Source organism: Canis aureus, chromosome 14 (assembly GCF_053574225.1).
Source record: "Canis aureus isolate CA01 chromosome 14, VMU_Caureus_v.1.0, whole genome shotgun sequence".
In the NCBI taxonomy this organism is placed as follows: Eukaryota; Metazoa; Chordata; class Mammalia; order Carnivora; family Canidae; genus Canis; species Canis aureus.
This window is the reverse complement of record NC_135624.1, coordinates 39,397,244-39,417,640: the sequence shown is the minus strand read 5'-3', so window position 1 is coordinate 39,417,640 and position 20,397 is coordinate 39,397,244. Positions and strand designations below refer to the sequence as shown.

At 51.6% G+C, this 20,397-nt stretch overlaps 1 long non-coding RNA gene across 2 annotated transcripts; it reads left to right on the top strand.

The window, feature by feature from the left end:
* The first annotated feature begins 1,134 nt into the window (after positions 1 to 1,134).
* Positions 1,135 to 20,251, top strand: LOC144283404 (uncharacterized). Of its 2 annotated transcripts, XR_013351970.1 has the most exons (4): positions 1,135 to 1,992; positions 4,753 to 5,278; positions 15,574 to 19,063; positions 19,193 to 20,251. It is a non-coding gene; the product is annotated as an uncharacterized LOC144283404 (long non-coding RNA). The 2 variants fall into 2 exon arrangements; XR_013351969.1 differs by having other exon boundaries at positions 15,574 to 20,251.
* Positions 20,252 to 20,397: the final 146 nt, after the last annotated feature.

Genomic DNA, 20,397 nt, shown 5'->3' with positions numbered 1-20,397 from the left:
CATTTGCCCTCTGATCAAACTAATACACCCGTGCAGTTGCTGTCCGGCTGATAACTCCATCAGGGCTCTCTGGGCACTTAACGACCAGCGGGAACCCCCAGCAGCGGTCTCCTTTCTGCGGACGGCAGCTTCTGTGTAATGACTTCCATAAACGACACCCCATTGGTCATGAATGGGCGCCCAGAGCTCAGAAACAAGGGCCCCAGGCAAGGACCCAAGTGGGGGATGCCCCCACCCCACGCCATGATTCTGCTCTGGAAAACCAGTAGAGAAATCCCGCTCTGGCATCAGCCAGAGATCACTTCTGTTCCACACACTCTTTCCACACTGAGAGGAATGAGAGCCTTGGACAGAACGAGACCCTGCCTGTGGCTCTACTGACTGCCTCCTGCCAGATGCTGTTCTGGGCCGGGGGTGGGGGGCGGTTGTGGAGAGGCTCAGGGGCCCCTAGACATCAACACTCTTCTGTGGGAACCTGGACCCATGACCCGTGCATTACCTGGTTGTGCTTTCTGACCTCTTAATTGATCCTGAGAAGGACCTGAGCTAGACCCCCCCTCCCCATCCTGGCTGCTTGGGTTGGCGACCCATCCATCCATCCATCCTTCCATCCATCCATCCATCCCACAGTCTGCTCACTGAGCAATCATTTCCAAATCTATACTATATATCATGTAGCAGGTCCCAAGGGGATGTGAAAATAAGTCAGAATTGGTCTCTGATTTCCTGGTATTTGATACCAAATATCGGAGTCGACCTATGCCAAAATTCATTTATTCCTCTTCCTTCTTTCCTTCCTTCCTTCCTTCCTTCCTTCCTTCCTTCCTTCCTTCCTTCCTTCCTTCCTTCCTTCTTCCCTCCCCCTTTCTCTCTCTCTCTCTCTCTTTCTTTTTTTCTCCTCCAACAAGTGTTATGGACCAAGTGCTGAGCCCAGGATAGTGAACAAGGAAGACAGTCTTTGCCCTCATGGGGTTTGCGTTCAAGTGGGGAGAGCAAAAGGTAAGTAAAGAATATGCCAGGTGACAAATGCTATAAGGTAAAGAGAATAATTGTGGAAGGTGCTATGTCACAATACGGTGCTCAGGCAAGGCATCTGAGGAGAGAACGTTTGAACATTGTCTCTGGAGACAGAGAGGGAGCCATGGACGTTCAAGACAGAGGCCAGCAAGGAAAAGGCCCTGAGGTGGGAGTGTGGCTGGAGAGGAGAGGGCAACAGAAAGAGTGATAGGATATGATTTTGGAGAAATTACATGTGCAGGAGCCGGCATTTCAGACCATGTAGAACTTCTTAAGTAGTTGTAGGGACTTAGGGTCTTATTGTGAGTGAAATGGGAGCCATTGGAGGGTTTGAGTAGAGTGAGATGAGACGTGATCATCCTGTGTGGAGAATAGACTGATGGGAGGAGAGGATGCAGATGCCATAATCCAGGTGCAGTGATGGTGGGATGGGCAAATGTGCTGGCAGACAAGTAATGGGCAGTGATTTCACATTTGGGATCTATTTTAAAAGTAAGGTGGAAACATTTTTTTCTGAGTTGGATATAAGGTGTGATGTGAAGAGAGGAATCAAAACCACCTCTACGGTGTTTAAGATAAGAAAATGTTGAACGTAGCTGCCCTTTACAAAGATGGGAAAGAATGTAGAACAGATATTTTGGTGATGGAGACACACTGTGTGGCCACGGTCACTTTGGGTTTGAGTGTCTTTTAAGACACCGAAGTGTTAGACATCTGGACATAGGAATTGCATTTAGAGAAAAAAAAACAAAACAAAACTGGGCTGGGGCGATGATTTTGGTTAGGAAGTGAGTTTGGAGAAAAGAACCGACCTGACGGTGAATCCAGGAGAACGGCAGTACCTACAGGCAGGAGAGTGGAGGGAAAGCAGGAGAGGACGGTGTGAGAGAGAGACCAAGGAAGGAGGAGGAGGGCAAGTCTGCGTGGTGCCCTGGCCGCCATAGGAGGAGAAGAGGCGGGCTGCCTGCAGCGGAGGTGAGAAACCATCCTTGCATTTCGCCACATGAAGACGTCACAGGGGCTGCTCTGGCCCAATGGGGGGAGCAAACTCCGGGTGGATTCCAGGTGATAACGGAAGGAGGAGGAGTGGAAACAAATAGAGGTGATCGGCGAGGGGCGTCCTGGACATGGAGGGAGGGAGGGCCCATCTTGGTGTGCATGTGCACGGGGATATTCCTATGTATTCCACATTCACACACTCATTCCGTGTATAAGAAAGACGTTTATAACAGAATCTTGTGATTCAGTCGGGTGCAGAAATGTGATGATGATGATGGCGGTAGGATAGAGGCAAGATATGGCCGGGTGGCCCCAAGAAACAGAGGGCTGGTGCTCAAGGACAGTCAAATGTAGCCCTGCCTTGGCCCCCCGTCGCACACCTGGGCCTTGGCACCGCCCGGGCGCGCTGTCCATGGTGCTGACGCGACTTGGCTCCCGCTGAGATTACACTCCACACTCCTGTGCCCAGAGGAGGTGTTCAACTCACGATTTATGGCTTGGCATTTAACTACATCAGTCTGTATATTTAATTGCTATTTTATCACCCATTAAATCATGAACATCACCTGATTTATTGGATGTCGTCTATACTGGGCAGAATGGAATATAGGGGAAAGGAGAATGGGAGGACGGGAGAGGTCAGTTCTCTCCACGCAGAGCTCACCACACGCCAGGTGCGCTGCGAGGCAGTGCTCATAGGTCATCGGGTCTAGTGATCAGGGCCACCCTGGAGGTGAGTGCTGGGAATGCCATTCTTTCCACGTGACTCGGGGGAGTTTGGTGCATACAGGTGTGAGCAGTCCGTGAGGGGAAGGGGCTGAGTCAGGATTAGAATCCAGGTCTCCTTCGTGCCCTTCTGCACTTCAAGACCTTAACCACCCGCTACAGGAAGGTCACTTCTCCCGCCCCCTTCCTTAATGGCTTTCCTGAGCTCTGCAGGGAACAAGATAACTACAGGGGTCAGTCCGCCCAGCTGGAAGAGACGTGGGGAAGCTCCATTTTGTGTTGGGTGCCATGGAAGGAGGTTTAATGCAGGGCCTCAAATTCACCTCGAAAGAATCAATTTTCATAAAGTGCAAATGTGCTCAGTCCCTTTGCACATTAAACATCATCAATAGCTTTCCCCCAGCTGAATGCTTTTTCATCAGCCACTCACATCCTCTGTGGGGACCAGTGAACTTCTTCAGGGGAGATGGGGTGATGGCCATAAACTGTGCTGCTCAGATGTCCTGCTGCATGAAGCATGAGTGATGCATCCGGCAATTTCCCTCTTCCCACTGCATTTGCACTGAGGCGCCCTATCCTTTCACATCTCCCTTTTCCTTTACAGGTGACAAATCTGCAAAAGAGCTTCTGTACCCCTTCTCTAACCTTTCCTTGGCCAACAAAAAGATCTTTCACAGATGTTTCCCCCAATAAATGTCCTGCACATCTAACCCCATCTTGGTGCCTGTTGCTTAATGGATCCAAACAAGCTCTGACAAGTAGAGCTAACCTCTAAGTGGGGCTGCTACCCCAGAGATGCTTGTTATCGAGGTCTCGATGGCTTTTTCTCTGTGTGTCGTGTTGTGCATGTGTGCACATACACACCCCTGATCAATCAGGGACTCCCATTCTAGATCAAGGTTCTTTCAGCATCTGTGTTGCAAGCATCCCACTAATTACCAAAATGGGCCTCCCCATTATATGGCAGCAATAATTGGGTGATCATAAGGAAAGAGACCTCTTACCACCCCATCTGTGCCTGCCTTTGGCCCAGGGCATGATCCTGGAAACCCGGGATTGAGTCCCACGTCGGGCTCCCTCCAGGCCTGCTTCTTCCTCTGCCTGTGTCTCTGTTTCTCTCTCTCTGTCTCTCATGAATAAATAAATAAAATATTTTTTAAAAATGTCACTCAGAGGTCTCTACTTCTCAGGATCGGGCCTAACATGTGCAGAATGTTGAACGTCACCTGACCAGCTCCCTCTCTTTGCAAGCATACCGTACCATGTGGCTGGACACAGGGATGAGGCCCCAAGAGCTTAGGACGAGAAGGAGCCTGGCGTCAGCATCTGGTCCTATGTGATGTTCTATATCTGCCTTTTACCAGAGAATCTGCAGTGGCTTCAGTTAATTATAAATTATAAGAAATCACTTTGTTTCCTCGCATATATTAGGCTGCAGTCCATGCAGTGGTTTCCTGTGGCTCACTGTGGTGTCTTCCTCGAGAATCTTGTTGGGGGAATGAACTGAGGAGGAGGTTGGCATGGCAAGATTCAGACACTCTTGGGTCTCTGGCCCTAATACTGGCAAATATCATCCAAATCAATCTTTTCCCAACCAGGTTTGCACAAATCCTACTCACCCACTGCGGTGAAGACTCAGCATTCACTGTATTCCTAAATTCCAATCACAAAAAAGACCAGATGTTTTCTAAAATAAAAGGGCATTTGTGAGACTCCTGAGGACGTTCCTAACTATGCCAGAAGGCGGTACCCAAAGGGACAAAGGCAAGCCTCGATTCAGAGGAATAAAAGGGAGGAGCCTGGGCGAGGCGGGGAAGGATCAACTGCATACACATGCCCCTCGCCCCAGGGGCCAGGATTGCTCCCCCAAACCACTCCTCCTGCGTCCACCGAGTCCCCAGAAGCCCCTGTCTCCATTCTTCCTCTTGAATCCCAATCTCATCCCCTCCCACGCACGCACCCACTTGTCAAGTCAGAAACCCAAGTCTCTTCCTTCTCCCTCATCCCCAGGTCGGCTTCTCACCCAGATTTCATCACATCGACCTCTGAACTGTGCACGGAATCCGTCTGCTTGTCTCCACCCGCTGCCTCCACTGTGGGCAAGGCCACCACTGACCCCCGTCCTGACGACAGCGACGGCCTGCTCACCGCCCCTCCTCAAGTTTTATTCCCAAGAAGAGTACTCCCCACACCAAGGCCAGTGTGGCCGTCAAGTGGTAATTCTGACTGTGCCCTCACACCGATGAACGCCTACAGTTTTTCCTGCTTCCAGAACAAAGGCTAAGTCGTGGACCCTGATGGCAGCTGTGGCCCTGCTCTCCGGCCTCCCGTCTCACCCGCCCCAGCTCTTGGGCACGGTGCGCTCTCCTGCCTCCCTGCCTTCCTGGGACCACTGATCCCCCTTCCCAAAGAACTCTTTCTCTCCCTCACTTTCCTTGGCTGGCTCTCATTCGTCCTTTAGGACTTCCCCACGAAGGCATTTCAGGCTCCCGCATCTCGAACCCGATTCCACATGACCCGTCATCATTGTGTCCATGTAAGTGCTTCCCTTCTTGAACAAACACTGAGGGCAAGGGCCATTCTTACAGCCTTTGTGCTTCTAGAAGCTCTTTCAGTGGCAGAAGCACAGACGAGCTCTTCTAGAAATTATGCTGTGAGTGGGTATTATTGTGTCGTTGCCCCGGCCCTAAGACCGTGGCTCCCCGGCTGCACCCCCAGCACTGCAGAGCCAGTGGCCGCCTTCCCAGCACAGCCCTTCTCGTGGACGTGCAGGTGACCGAGGGGAGGGGAAGCTACAGGAGTACATGGCAGATGGTACAGAGTCGGGCATCAGGTGTCAGCTGCAGGAGGGATTCATAGGGGCTCTGAACCCTCCAAATCAGCCTGGAATCTGTTAACTGAGGGTTAGGCTGGGGCTGACTATGTGGTGGAAATGTTTCCTAGAGGAAGGGCTTGCACTCTGTTCCTCTCTTCTCATATTGTGGTCAGAATCAGTTTTCTGTAGGGAGATGGGAGGTCTGTGTGTGTGTGTGTGTGTGTGTGTGTGTGTGTGTGCAGAGAGTTGGGAGGTGTGTGTGTGCATGCATACCCTACTTATAGGGAGAGGACACCGTCCTCGGGTAGAAAGAACCGCATCTGGTGCTCCTGTGATAAAGATCTGTGACCCCTTCCCCAGTCCTATGACTTCACTGGATGTTGCATCATGGAGTTTGAGCTCCAATTTGAGCAGAGTCCGATCTACCTCTGCTCTCTGTGGCCGCGAGGGCCCCATGTGCCACCTGAGCTCTGGGCTTTGGGTTCTCCGTGTAGGAAATGAGGTTCGCTGCAAGGTGCTGGAGAGACTGAGTCTGAGTCCCTAGATTCAGAGGGCCTCCGTGTCCTGGGGGCAGGGGCGGGTGAGGCCCATCACACTCACACCTGCTGGTGCACGTTGCCTGCAGACGGTAAGTGAGGCGTCACTGGTTAGACCACGTCTCGTTCCCTGTCTACGGCTGGCACCCTGCCCAGCAGTGAGTGGCCCTGTCGATGTTTACTGAATCTTTTCCTATGGGCTGATTTATCTCTGATGCACCACGTCCTCCTGGCATCCCCGGGCCCCAGAACTTCAGACAGAGGGGATCTGCTGACGGCCTTCTCTTCTGATTAGCTCCGTACGTCAGACTGCAAATTGGCAAAACTGTCAGACAAGCAACAACAGAAAAAAGTTTTTAATTAGTCCTTCCTGAAGATCAGGAAACGTGGTAAAAGAAAAATGCTTAAATCGGCACGTGGTTCTTTGAACTATAATTAGTATGTTGGATGTGAAGCTGCAAAAGCCCATTAGCTCCCATGCTCTCTGCTGCAAAGTTGAGTGGAAAAGAGGAGTCTCGGGGAGGCGGGTGAGGATCGATGTTTTCGGGTGGAGGAGACACGTCGTCTGGGTTTAAGTGGTTGGGATCTATCCTGTCACCTGCATGCGCTGACCCCACATATCAGGGGGCCTCCGCGAGGTGGGATGCTGCACCTGGCGAGGAGACCAGTATCTGCTCCAAGGCATTTATAGCAAACTGAGGAAACAGGACTCTCCAGGCAGCAGCTTCTGTCCAGGCTGGGAGCGGGGGGCTGGCTCCAGGTGCAGGGGGCTGGCTCCAGGTGCTCAGGGAGCAGAGAAGGAGCCACCCGACCTGGGTGCGTCTTGGCCCCGCTGTTATTTTAGCACGTCTAAACACCAGGCGTTGCATTTGGAGCAAAACTGAAGGTTATCTACTCAACCTCAAACCACCTTGAAATGGGGCAGGAAGACGGGCCCCTGAGATCAAGGAAGCCCCCATGGCGTCCCCACAGTTTGGGGCTAGCGACTGCAGAACCAGAGTTTGAACTCAAATCTCCAGATGGCAGTACGCAGCCCCTGGTGCGGCACCAGCGCTGCCCAGATGGGATTTCCACGGTCGTCTATTTCGCACACCTACCTGGCATTTTATGTAAGTGGAATACACACACATTCAGAAAAAAAGAAATGCGTGAATCACAAGTGAGTCACAGGTTGGTAAGACTTCACAAAGCAAATTCATGCAGGTAACCACCAGCCAGATGGAGAAATAGAGCTTCACCAGCACCCGGAAGGCTTCCTTCCCATTACCGCCCCAAAGGCAGCCACCACGCCGGCATCACATACTAAGTTAGAACTTCGGAACTTCCCATAAATTGAATCCTATAGTATGTAGCCTTTTGTACTGGCTTCTTTCTCCCGACATTATGTTTGTGAGTCATCCGTGCATTCAGACGCTCTTCCTTGTTTCACTGTGTTACTCATATATGACTACACAGAGGGTTATTTATCCAGCCTACTGTTGGACAATATTATCATTTCTATTTTGTGGTTATTATAATTAGAACTGCTATAAATCTTCATGTGCATATCTTCCGATAAATATACACAACGTCTCTGCTGGGTAGATATCAAGGACTGGAAGTGTGGTCACAGAGGATGTAGGCTCAGCTGCCGTAGGCACCAGCAGATACTTCTTCAAAGTGGCTGTACTGATTTACCCTCCAACGGGCTGTGTATTTTTAGTTACTTCACATCATTGCCAACATTTAGTATTTAAAAATTTGACCATTCTCAGGGGCGCCTGGGTGGCTCAGGGGGTGAAGCGTCGTCTGCCTTCGGCTCGGGTCATGATCTCAGGGTCCTGGGGTGGATCCCCAGGTCGGGATCCCTGTTCCGCATGGAACCTCTTCTCCCTCTCCCTCTGCCCCTCCCCCTGCTTGTGCTCTCTCTCCCAAATAAATGAATAAAAATCTTTTTTAAAAAAATTGGCCATCTTGTGTAGTGGTACTATTTTGTGATTTTAACGTACATTTTCCTGATGACTAATGAGACCGAGTATACTGGTTTATTGTCCAGTTCAGTACTATCTCTGTGAAGTTCCTGTTGGAGCTATTTGTGCCATTTTTTTAAAGGAAAAATTGGGCTGTTTGTGTTTTTCCACTTGATTTATAGATGTTCTCTTTTAAATATATTCTGAATATAAGTCTCTTGATGGACGTAAATTCTTCATTCTAACAGAATATAATGCATTCATCTTTTCTTTTATGGTTAGTGGCTGCTCGGGGTCATGAAGAAAGTGCCCTATGTCACTTTCTGGAAGTTTTACTGCTTCATTCTTCACATTTATGCCCGAGATACCACTGGAGCTGGTGTTCTGATGCAGTTTGTAAACAATGTTCAAAACGATGTCAGGGGAGGGCCAGCGTTTTCGCCCAATATAGGCATCCAATTGGCCCAGCATCATTTCTTAAAAAGACTGTGTTTCCCACACTGAATGTGGCACTTGGTCCAAAATGATAAGTTTTCTTTGTGAAAAGACTCTTGACCTGCAAATTCATTTTTTAAAGAAAGAGATAAAGGGTTGTGCCAGTTATTTTCTCTTCAGAGAATTTGTGTGATTTGTGTATTTAAAGAATTTGTGCATTTTATCCAAGTGGTCACATTTATTGGCATCCTGTTCACAGTATTTTTTGATCATCCCTTTCATATCTGTGACATCTGTAGTGATGTCCTCTTTCTCATTTCCCGTATCGATAATTGCCTTCTCTATTTTCCTGATCGGTCTGGTTAGAGCCTTGCCGATTTTAATAATCTTCTTTTAAAAAAAAATCAGTGTTTGGTCCCATGGACACTCTCTACCCTCTTCCTGCCCCCAACTTGGTTGATTCCTTTCCGTACCTCACTGCCTGACTTCTCCCTAATTCCCAGTCTCCTCCACGCTCATCTGCTGGCTCTTTCAGGTGAAAACAGAGAGCTTTGATTCGAAAGCCCTCTCCTTTTCTAATGTTGGTCTGTAAGCTATAAATTTCCCTCCTCCTAACATGTTAGTGGCATTTTACAGATTCTGATGTGCTCTGTTTTAGCTTTCATTCAGTTCAAAATACTTCCTAATTTCCCTTTGGGTTTCTCCGCTGATGTACGGGTTATTTGCAAGTGTGTTATTTGGCTTTCCAAATATTTGGGCACGTTCCAGAAATCTTTTTACTATCGATTTCTAATTTAAGTCCATTGTGGTCACAGCACATACTTTATATGACCCGAACCCTCTTAATGCATCGAGGTCTTGTTTTAACGGCCCGGAATGCGGTCCTTCTTGGTAAAAACATTCCATGCGCACTTGAGAATGTATTTGATAAATGTCACTCGGGCCAAGTCTTTCGCTTTGCAAGTCTTCCGTGTCCTTACCGATTCACTGTGCTCCTTCCACCAGTAATTGAAAGGCAGGTGTTTAAAATGCACCGTTTTTGTGGATTTGTCTATTTTCCCCGTGTTTCTAACGGTTTCTGCTCTGTGCACTCTGAACCTCTGTGAGTAAGTGCATAAACATGCAGGACTGTTATGTCCTCTTGATGAGCTGACCCCTTTATCATTTGAAATGAGGTTTTAAATCGCTAGCAACACTCTTTGCTCTGAAATCTGCTCCGTCTGATGCTGGCGGCTACTGCAGCTCGTTTGTTTGGACGGGTGCCAGCGCGGCATGCCATCTTCCATCACCTTGTTCGTCCTTTTGCTTCTTTCTACTTAGACCGGGCAGCATGTTGCGGGCAGCATGAGGTTGGGTCTGTTTCTTTATCCAATCTGAAAATCCTTGCCTTTTCATGGGGGTGTTGAGGACATTTAGTTATTGATAATATTAGGTTTAATCTGCCTTTTGAAGGATGCTGTCTCTCTGCAGTTGCTTTCTGTGTCCCCTCTCCCACCCTCATTCGACGCAGCGGTTTACACCTCTAGAGGCTCAGTGTGGTCCTTCCATATCGTCTACATCATGACTTGCTATGTTCAATCTTCTCCTGGTCTCACTGTGGATTTCAGGTTTTGGGTGCTGAATATTTTGGTGTTTCTATAAACATTTTTGAGCTTTGTCCTTGTTGCATTATCAGAAGTAGTTTCATACTTTCGGGTTTTTTATTTTGTTAGTCTGGACCAGTCGGTCACATCTGGTCTAGAGATAATCATTCTCCATGACTGAGGTCAGATTTCTGGACACCGATGAACCACGAGGTCTTGCAGGCTGACTGTTGGAACAAGAAAGACGCCCAACTTCCCCTGCCCTGGGTGAGCCCTAGGAGCTGTTCTAATTCCCATTCTTGCCTCAGCCTGCATTTCGGTCATTTCCCCTAATTGCATGCATGCATGTCATCTTACTTGTACACAGGGTTTAAACCTGCACTAGATTGTTAGTACTTCTATTTTTATTTTTTTAAAGATTTTATTTATTTATTCATGAGAGAGAGAGAGAGAGAGAGGCAGAGAGACACAGGCAGAGGGAGAAGCAGGCTCCATGCAGGGAGCCCGCTATGGGACTCGATCCTGGGACTCCAGGATCACACCCTGGGCTGAAGGCAGGCACTAAACCGCTGAGCCACCCAGGGATCCCCTGTTAGTACTTTTATAAAGGTAGTTTTATTGTCAAACAAAATACAGATACAGAACATCACACAAAAGAAATGCATAGTTCACAACGCGTTCCTAGATAAGCGCCCCGGTCACCACCGCCTGCCAGGCTGAGAGACGGAACGTGGTCAGCCGCAGGGAGCCCGGTCCCTGAGCCCCGCCTCAGCCACGTCTCCTGCTCCCACAAGTAACCACTACCCTGATTTTCATAGTAATGACATCTTTTATAAAACCCAGTTTTATCATTCAAAGGTGAAACCCTGCATGTTATAGCTGAGTCTTGCTGAATTTTTAAAATGTGACATGTCCTTTGTGTTCCTTTTATTCCGTGAGTCCCTCCTATTTTTCTCATTCCCCTCCCTTTGACTTCCAGACTCTCCCGCAGTCTGGATTTTGCTGATAGCATCCCCAGCACGTGGCCCTGCCCTTTGTACGTGCTGCATATTGACTGCTGGACTCAGAGATGGGGTCAGACTCAGGCTTAATCTCTGTCTGAAGACATTATTTGGTGTTTGGACAGACACAAGGTCCATGATTTCTGATGGTATCTCCCTTCGCCACGTCAGCGGCCACAGATGCTTAATGCCTGTGCCCAGTAATTCATTTTGAGTTGCAAAGGATAATATTTTAATTCTGTTGTCTCTTTTGCTTACTATCTGCCAACTGACGTTCCAAGGATTTAAGGAAACAGTCGCCTTATTTACCTACACGCTGACCACTTGCAGCGTGACCTCCTTTCCTATAGCGGGAGGACAGCTTCTCTTCGTTCCGGTGGAGACGCTCAGCTTTCATCTGTATGAACGTATCTTTCTCTGACCCCCACCTTGGAAAGCTTTGGAATTCTTGGTTGCCACTCAAAGGTGGCATCCCCATGAACTCTGGCCCCAGTGTTTCTGCTGATGCTCCAGCAGCATTTTTGTCTTTGCCTTTGTCTCTAGTGTCACTGTCTCCTGTCGGGCACCTTCTCCACCTTCCCTTCTGCCATGATGCTCTTCGCCACAGCGTGCCCGACTGCGTTTTCCTTTGTGTTTAATTTGCTTGGTTTTGAGCAGCTTCTTGGTTGGATAGAATGATGTCTTAATTGCATTTAGAAAATTTCAGATACTAGGGACCCAATATGTCTTCTTCTCCACTCTCAGTCACCCACACTGCCTCACTTCCTGCTGCCCTGTAGGTGAATGGCGGTCCGATTTTTGTTTTCCACCATACTTTAGTGTATTCAAACCCATAGCAATTCTGAACAACGACAACAAAATTCCAAACAATAACCCGACTTCAAGTTTGATGGTCTTCCCCCCATCCCCCCTGCCCCGTTTTTAGAGTCAGGTGAACTTTTCCATGGGCTTGTAGAGTTTCGATAGCTCTCCTAAAAACTCCCAATCTCTTCACTCATTAGATACACTTTTACCTACAGATATTTTAACAGTTATCACAGATATTTTAAAGCTCTTTCTTTCTAGCTTCAACATATAGACCACGCATGGATCTGTTTTTATTAACGATTTTTTCCTTTTGACCTCGTATGACAAAATCCTGCTTCATCTCATGTCTGATCACTTTGGTTTGCTTTTGTTTTTTAATTGAAATACAATTGACACGTGACACTGCGTACGTTTGAAGTGTGCAACCTCTTGGCTTGATGCATGTATGCTTTGCAATATGATTACCACCGTAGCATTAGCTAACACCTCTATCATGTCACGTAATTATCATTTCTTTTTTTGTGCCAGGAACAATTAAGATCTAGTCTCTTAGCAACTTTGAAGCTTAAGATACAGTATTGTTGACTGTGACCCCTGTGCTCTGCATTTGAGCTCTGGGACTACTCATCTACCAACTCCAGGTGTGTGTGCCTTTAAACAACAGCTCCCCCATTTCCGCAGCTCCCCTGCCCCCCACTTTGGTAATCTGTTTTCATAATTGACACTATGGATGATGAGCCGTAGATTCTCCAGATTCTGTTATCTCGTCTAAGAGTGTTAAATTTTCTTCTGGAAGGTAATCAAATTACTGGTATACCATCTTGGTCCTATGGTTGTGCCGTTGGGTACAGACGTCAGTGTAAGATGTGGTCCTGAAGCCCAAGCCCCTGCTGGGGTCTCGGGCGAGAGCTCAAGATGCTCATCAAGACCCTCAGAGGGTTCTTGTCCAGCGCCGGGCGCTCAGTCCCTCCAGCCTTGCACCTCTGGTTTAGGTGGTGCTCCTTCGACATGCGGTGAAGGAGTCAAGGATTTGATGGGAGTTTGCATACAGAGAAAATCAATTAGGATTTTCTCCTTCAATTTCCAGCCTCCCTGGCAGGCCTAAATGTTGACGTCTGACTTCCCAGCCCAGTAAGACCTAGGATTTCCTCTTGAGCTCTAATCCGATTGTGATTGTGCCCTGAGGGCTGGGGATTCATTCCCGCAGGAGAAGAGCCAGATGGACTGTGAGCCTGTCCAGGTAGATGCCCTTACTGTGGGCTGTGTCTGGTCGGTTCTGCTTTGGGTGCCTCTCCAGTGCCCTCCAACAGTGGTTTCTGTATTTTCCCTGGATTTAATCATTGTTGCTCACCCATCCCGTGGGTCTATACATCTGTCTTTATGCCAACACCACGCTGTTTTGATTATTGTAGCTTTACAACAAGTTTTGAAATCAGGGAGTCTGAGTCTCCAGTTTTGTTTTTTCTGTTAAGGATTGTTTTGACTGAGATTCTGTATGAATTCTAGGATTAGATTTCCTATTTCTGGAAAAAAAAAAGTCATTGGGATTTTGGTAGGCTTTGCACCCGATCTGCAGATCACTTTGGGTAATACGGACATTTCAGCCGTACTTAGTCTTGTGATCCTATGACCTAGGGATGTGTTCCCACTTATTTGGATCTTTAATTCCTTTCAGCAGAGTTCCAAAGTTTTCATTGTACATAACTTTCACCTCCTTGGTTAAGTCAATTCCAAGGGTTTTAATTCTTTTGATGCCATTTTAAGTGGGATTGTTTGTGTGACGTTCTTTTCAGATTGTTCATCGTGTATGGAAATGAAACTGGGTTTTGTGTGTTGATTTTATTTATTTATTTTTACTTTTAGAGAAACAGTTGCTTACATATTTTCTCTAAGATTTATCATTGTTAGGACAGAAGGGTTAGTCAAACTGGAGCTATCCTGCCATTGGGGGAAGTTGGGAAGTCCTCCTATTTTTATTTCCCGTACATACTAAGCACACAGTTTTCATGATCGCCCCCCACACGTTTCTCCTCCGTGTCGCTTTTTCCCTTCCTGAGTTACCAGGTTTCCACTCCAGAACCTTTCCTTCTGAATTTAGAACTCCTGGCGTGAAGCTCCGCGGCGGCTTTGTTGGTAGCTCAGTGGATGCTGGTGGTTCGCGCTGGTGGCTGTGGCCCCTCCGTGGACGTCTACACCTCGGCCGCGGCCTCTCCAGGGTGCTCGGGGCCACAGGCTGGCAGGCCGCTCCTTCATGTCCTCGTCCCCAGAGCTTCCTCCCTATTATTAGTGTTCTCTGGGCATCTTGGTGGCTAGTCCCCTGGAAACAGTGAATAACTGTCTATATTAAGATTTCTCGGTTCTGATTCATGGTTTATGTCTCCTGACTGAGCCTCAACTTCTAGAGTTCTCTTTTTTTTAAGATTTATTTATTTATTTATTTATTTATTTATTTATTTATTTATTTGATGGGGCACCTGGGTGGCTCTGTGGTTGAGTATCTGCCTTTGGCTCAGTTCGTGATCCTGGGGTCCTGGGATCAAGTCCTGCATCGGGCTCCCCGCAGGGAGCTTGCTTCTCCTTCTGCCTGTGTCTCTGCCTCTTTCTGTGTCTCTCATGAATAAATAAATAAAATCTTAAAATATTTATGTGAGAGAGAGTGTGTGCATGAGCAGGGGGAGGGGCAGAGGGAGAGGGGCAGAGAATCTCTGAAGCAGACTCCCCACTGAGCATCTGGGAACACTGGTGTCCGGACCACGGACCACACGTAGGTCAGTGTCTACGGCCTTGTATTTCTTTCCAGTTGTGTTGTCATGCCTGACACATTGCAACATCGTTGCGGGGTCTGGGTGAGGCCGTCTTCTACCCGAGTGGATGTAATGTCCTCCTTCCCAGCTGTGGGAGCAGGATGCCGTGCTGGCCAAGCAGGGACACGAGGCTGGATCTCAGGTGTTGCAAGGTGGCCTCGTTCTAATTGGTCCTTGGTCCCAGCCTGCACCGTAGGGGCCCCTATAGAAAACGTGGGGTGCTTGGCGGGCTCTTCCCTCTGGCGTTTTCTCCTATGCTCTAGGGGACTCTGCTCCTTGGCTTCTTGGCCCGGAGCCACTGCTTTGTGCCCTCTCACGACCTTGTGAGGCTGGGGTTCTGCAAATTCTCCAAGGGAAACATTTGTTCAAAGTGGTGGGCTTACTTCTGTGAGCTTCTCTTTTCTCGTGGACCTTGGCTCCTCCAGAGACGATGGCCTGGAAAGTCCTCGACTCCTCTCTGACCTTTCCAGACCCACAAGACCCCCTTCCACAGCTCCCTGCCCAGCAAATCGCCAATGTCCCCGGAGGGGCAGCTTTCCCTTACCTGCTCTGCTCCTCCTCGTGGAGACGAGATCTTGGCCGTCTTGGTCATGTGCCAGTGCCTTCAAACAGCAGTTTATCTTCCTCTCATCCAGCCCTAATGGCCATTATTTGTGGGAGTTGGTCTGGCATAACATATTCTGTAAGTAGAGGGCATCTGTTTCCTATAATTGACGTTTCCCCATAACCAGCCTACATGCTTCCATGGTCTGGTTTTTCCCATATTTTCAATTTCACACAACCTAGTTTGGTCCTGAGCACCCTCTTGGGGTCCAGCAAACATGATTTTATGTAGAAAACAAAAACGAGAGCAATTACTTGGATAATTTCAGTAAAAGTCGTCTGGGTCGTGTTTATCCAGGCTGCCTGCATCAAGTGCAGAGAAAGTGAGGACTCGTTTGGCAGCAGCCTGGAGTGCGGACAACACACAAATGTTTTCAGTTTCCATCACGGCCAACAGCACACGAGCTCCACTTGGCTGGCTCTGTTCTTCACGGGAAGATGAGCGTCCCCGTGTGTGGGCACCCCAGGCTCTCCAAGCTCCGGTGCACCCCATGCTGGGAGTCCCAGGAGGTGGCTCTGACGAGAAGCAGGAGCGTCACCATCCAAGGTGAGTGAATGGGCTCGTGAGACAGCCAAGTGCTGCTGATATCACACGATGGGCCTGTCCTTCCAGCCTCATCAAGGCCATCGGGTGCTTGGAGGTGGGACACACTTGGTTTGAATTCCCGTCCTGACCTGAGAGGCTCTGCAGAAGCCACCAAACGTCTCCAGGTGCCCGTTTATTTATTGGTTCCTTGAAGAATGACTGTCCCCACCTCGGATGCTGGTCATGGAGATAAAATGGACCATGAGCAAAGCATAAGGCGTGACCAGCACAACCCAGGTGCCAGTTCCCCTCCCTTCTCTCTCCCTAGCTGCTTTCACGGGCCCGTCCTTGTCTTGCTGGCAGGGGCTGGGCCAATCCAACCTCAGCCGGGGGGCCTGGCGCGGAGGAGGTGCTCGTGCAGCTGCGGGGCGAGAGCGACCTTGTTTGTGCACATGGCTGGGCTGTGGCCGTCGGCGGGCACCTTCCCCGCGCTGGGCTGCAGGCATGCAAGAGGCGATGGACAAAGGCCCGTGAGTCCTCCCAGGGAAATGTGGTTACCATGGAAACATGAGTGGTGCTGGGGGGGGGCACTGACCTTTGGGCGGCGGAAGGGGAACATCCCCGCTGCGGTGGGTGGGCATCCATCCGGAGGGGTTTCTCTGAGAATCAAGAGAGGACGTGAGCGCCAGTCGCGGGTAAGCAGAGCCCACGAGAACCTCAGGTGTGAGCACCGGCCCGCAGCCCCAAGTCCCAGGCCAGCCACCGGAGGACGGCGCGCGTCCCACGTCCCTTCTGTCTTCCACACAATGCTGGCCTCTTGACGCTATTTAGGGGATCTTGAGCTTCGGAATTCATCCCTTACCCTCCGGTCTCTCGTGGAGAACGCCGGGCGGGTACTCGCACGCGCTCCTGAGGGTTGCTAAGGGAGTCGAAGGAGACTTGGCACGCAGGCTCCTCAGTACAAGCTGGGCATCTTTCTTATGAAGAATCATTATCCCTTTCTCATTGTCATTACCAGCCCAGGGGACACTGCCCTGGCTCCCCCACCCCGCGCACAAACACACCCGCAGCCCCAGGGCTCCCCTCTTCTGGCCCACGACCTCCCCCTGCCAGTGGGGAGGGGCTCTGAACTCCTTCAGGGTCAGGATGGGGTCCTCCAGGCCGTGCTGTGCTTGGGCCCCCGTGAGCAGAGGCAGGCGGGGAGCTCCGTGGGGGCGGGCGTGGAGAGTTCTCGTGGCGCTCAGGGTTGCTCTCATGGGACCACCTTAACTCCTTGGGCCAGAAGAGAGAGCCGTAAGCCTGACCCCGTCCTCCCCAGGTTCCCCAGGGGCCACGCCAGTAGCTGTGGCTGGTGAGGGGCTGGCCAGAGCAATGACACTGGCATCAGACCCCAGTGTTCCCAAGGGGGCGGCATCCCCCAGGCTCTGCCCCAGAGGTGCACCCTACAGGGGGTCCTGGGGCCTGAGCATTTAGCATGAGTGAGAGAGCACTTGGTTTCCTGCTCAGGAGAACGTGCTGGGCCAGGAGCGAGGCTCAGGGGCCCCTGGACTGGCGTCACTCCTCTGCTCTGTCCTTGGCACTGTAAGGAGGCAGGAGGGGTCGCTGCCCTCGAGGCGGGGGCACTGGTCCATGTCCAACCCACACTCGTGCACGGGCAGCCCGTGTCCTGGTTGGGGTTCCACCGAAGCAGAGCCCGAGACGAGGACTCCGGGTGCACACTCCTTCTTTGGGAGACAGTCTGGGAACCAGCTTGGGAGAGGGGATCGGAGGCAGGGAAGGAAGCGGCCAGCCAAGGGTGTGTTTCCACGCAAGGGGCCGTGGAAGTCGCGACTCTGGGCCACGGTATCCTGCACACACTGTGACATCAGCTCAGCATAAGGGCCAGAGAATCGGGGTTTTGCTATGCTAACGGCCACTGGCCAGTCGCCCAGGGCTGGTCCTCAGGCTGCTGGTTCCTCAGCACCTCTGGCCTCTGTGCATGTGGGCGGGACCCCCTGGCCGCCAGAGGGGGGGTCAGGTAAGGCAGCACAGGTGGCGGAGTCCAGTGGCGTGCGCTGGGGTGGGGAGTCCAGGGGATGGAGCAGTGTGAGCACGGCGCCCCTGCCCTGAGCCCTCCCTGCTGATTGCCCTTCAGAAGGCCAGTCCGCAGCTCACTGACCTGCCCGGGCCGGCGAGGGCAGGGAGCAGAGAGCAGAGGGAAGGCCCAGAGGCCAAGTCCTGGGAGTCCCCCGCCCCGCACCCACCGTTGGCTCCAGCCCACCTGGGAGACCCCGGGGCCGGGGAAGGACGTGGAGGCGCCCCGGGCTGGGGTCTTAGGACACTCTGCCCGCCAGCTCTGGCTCCGGGGAGAGGCCTTCTTCCTCCCCGCCCCCCCACTCCCCGCGTCTACTTCGTGCTGTGGCATCTCCTCGGATCACCTGCGCCGACACCTAGTGTGTCCCAGGGTGTCGGCCCCAGAGCTCGTCTGCCCTCGAGTCCCTGCCAGAAGGAAAAGCTCAGATCCAAGAACCCAGCAAGGGCTGGAAGGATTGGAGGGTCTCCTCCTCCGTCCCTCTCCTTTCTGCCACCTCCCTCCTGCCCCTGCTGCCCGCCCTGGCCCCGGAGCTCCTCTCTGCAGCCCCTCGAGGCAGACCGTGCGGGGGAATCTGATGCCCAGGTGTCTGGGACATGGGATCCATCAGGCTGACTCCACCGCGGGGCCCCTCTGGCAGGGTTGGGGGTGCATTCAAGGGGAGAAAGGGTGAGGAGAGGTGCCGGGATGTCTTTTGCTGCTGGACCTAAAGGAGGAGTCACCCTGGGGCGCCTGGGGGCCTCCGTGGGTGAAGCGTCTGCCTTCCCCTCAGGTCATGATCCCGGGGGCCTGGGATCGAGTCCTGCATCATCGGGCTCCCTGCTCAGCGACGGGTCTGCTTCTCCCTCCCTCTCTGCTGCTCCCTCTGCCTGTGCTCTCTCTCTCTCTCTCTCTAATAAGTACAATCTTAAAAGGAGAAGAGTCACCCAGAGGGTGCATTTTGTCATAAGACCAACCTTGCGGGTCAGAGCCAGTGCCCAGGTGCCCTGACCAGGCCCGGAGCCCTCGCCGCACGCCGAGGGAGCCCGCTTCATCGCTGGGGAGCCCTGCCTGGGAGAACTGGCTCCCCGGATTGACTTGAAGTCTGTTCAGCACGTCTTCCAGACACTGGTTCCGAGTTCTGACATTTCCAGCCACAGAGGACCGTTCTGCTCTTTCCGCCCCATTACTTCTCTTAAAAACTTGAACACGGTGAGCCTTCCTGCCTGTCCACCTCCCCCAAACACACACACACACACACACACACACACACACACGCCACTCCCTGGATGCACAACCAGGCCCCCGCCGGCCCTCATCTCTGCACCCCCCACCCCACAGCAGCACGTTTCCTCACTCTTTTCCACGCTGGGACTCTCCTTCCAAAGACTCAGAAACCACAGATGCATGAAGTGTCCTAGATTTGGGAAGGGCCTCTGGAAGTCGCCGGGTCTGGAGCTGGCACTCACATGCAGGAGGGCTGGAGGCCCAGGGCTCACGTGGGATGTGCGGGGACGCACAGCAGAGCAGAGTGAGCCCTGGAACGGGCGCGGCCTGACTGCAGGACCAAGCTCCATGCGAGTCTGCTCACTTCATGGTCCTGAAAACGTGGCCCCGAGCTGACGGAGCAGAGCAGGGACCCGGGTTTCACTTCCCTGTGTAGGTGAGGTGGCCTCCGGAGCCGCCGGGAACAGGGACAGCTGGCTTTTCTGCCCCTGCCCACAGCAGGTGAGCCATTTCAGCAATGGGCAGGGTCTGGAGGGTAGGAGTCACGGGCGGCTCTCGTGGTTAACTTGCAAATGATCTGGATAAATAAGGAGGTGCACCTGTGCAGGAGATTAATGGCTGTTTTCAGATCTTGGCTCCTTACAGTGAGATCGGACAGGGTTGCCGTCACCGCCCCCTCTGGCTGGTGTGGACGTGGCCACTCGGCTGGCGGGAGCAGCGGGCAGAGCAACGGTGCACCTGCCCTGCTGAGCCGAGGCCTCCAGAGGCAGCGCAGGGGTCCTGCTCCTCTCTCCATCCTCCCAGGACTGTCCACAGGTGCGGAGAGAATAAAGAGACCCATAAACAGCCCTGAACGCAGCAGCGGCCAGGCCCAGGCTGCCCAGGCAGGGTGAGCCCAGCAGAGCCCCGGGCTCCCCACGTGAGCAGGATGTGAAGGGCCTGTTGCTGTGAGCTGCCGGGGCCGCTCGTTATGCACACCTGCCGTAGCCTTTGCTGACCAATACGGCCGTTCTCGGGAGCGGGATAACCAGAGACTGCACAGATGCCGACTTTTCCTAAATTCATTTATGGATTCAACACATTATCTGATCAAAACCCTCAATAGGAGTTTTTGGAACTTGGAAAATGGATTCTAAATTTAATTTAGAAAAATAAACCCTATGAATAGCTTAACACATTTTGAAAAGGATGATGAAGTTTTGAGCATGAGGGGAGCTCACTTGCCGGCACTCAGGGTACGGAGCAGGGGGGAGGCATGTGGGCTGCAGGGCTGTGGCGTGTGGGGCGTGGGGGCTGCGGAGGACACCCCCAGCGTGGGC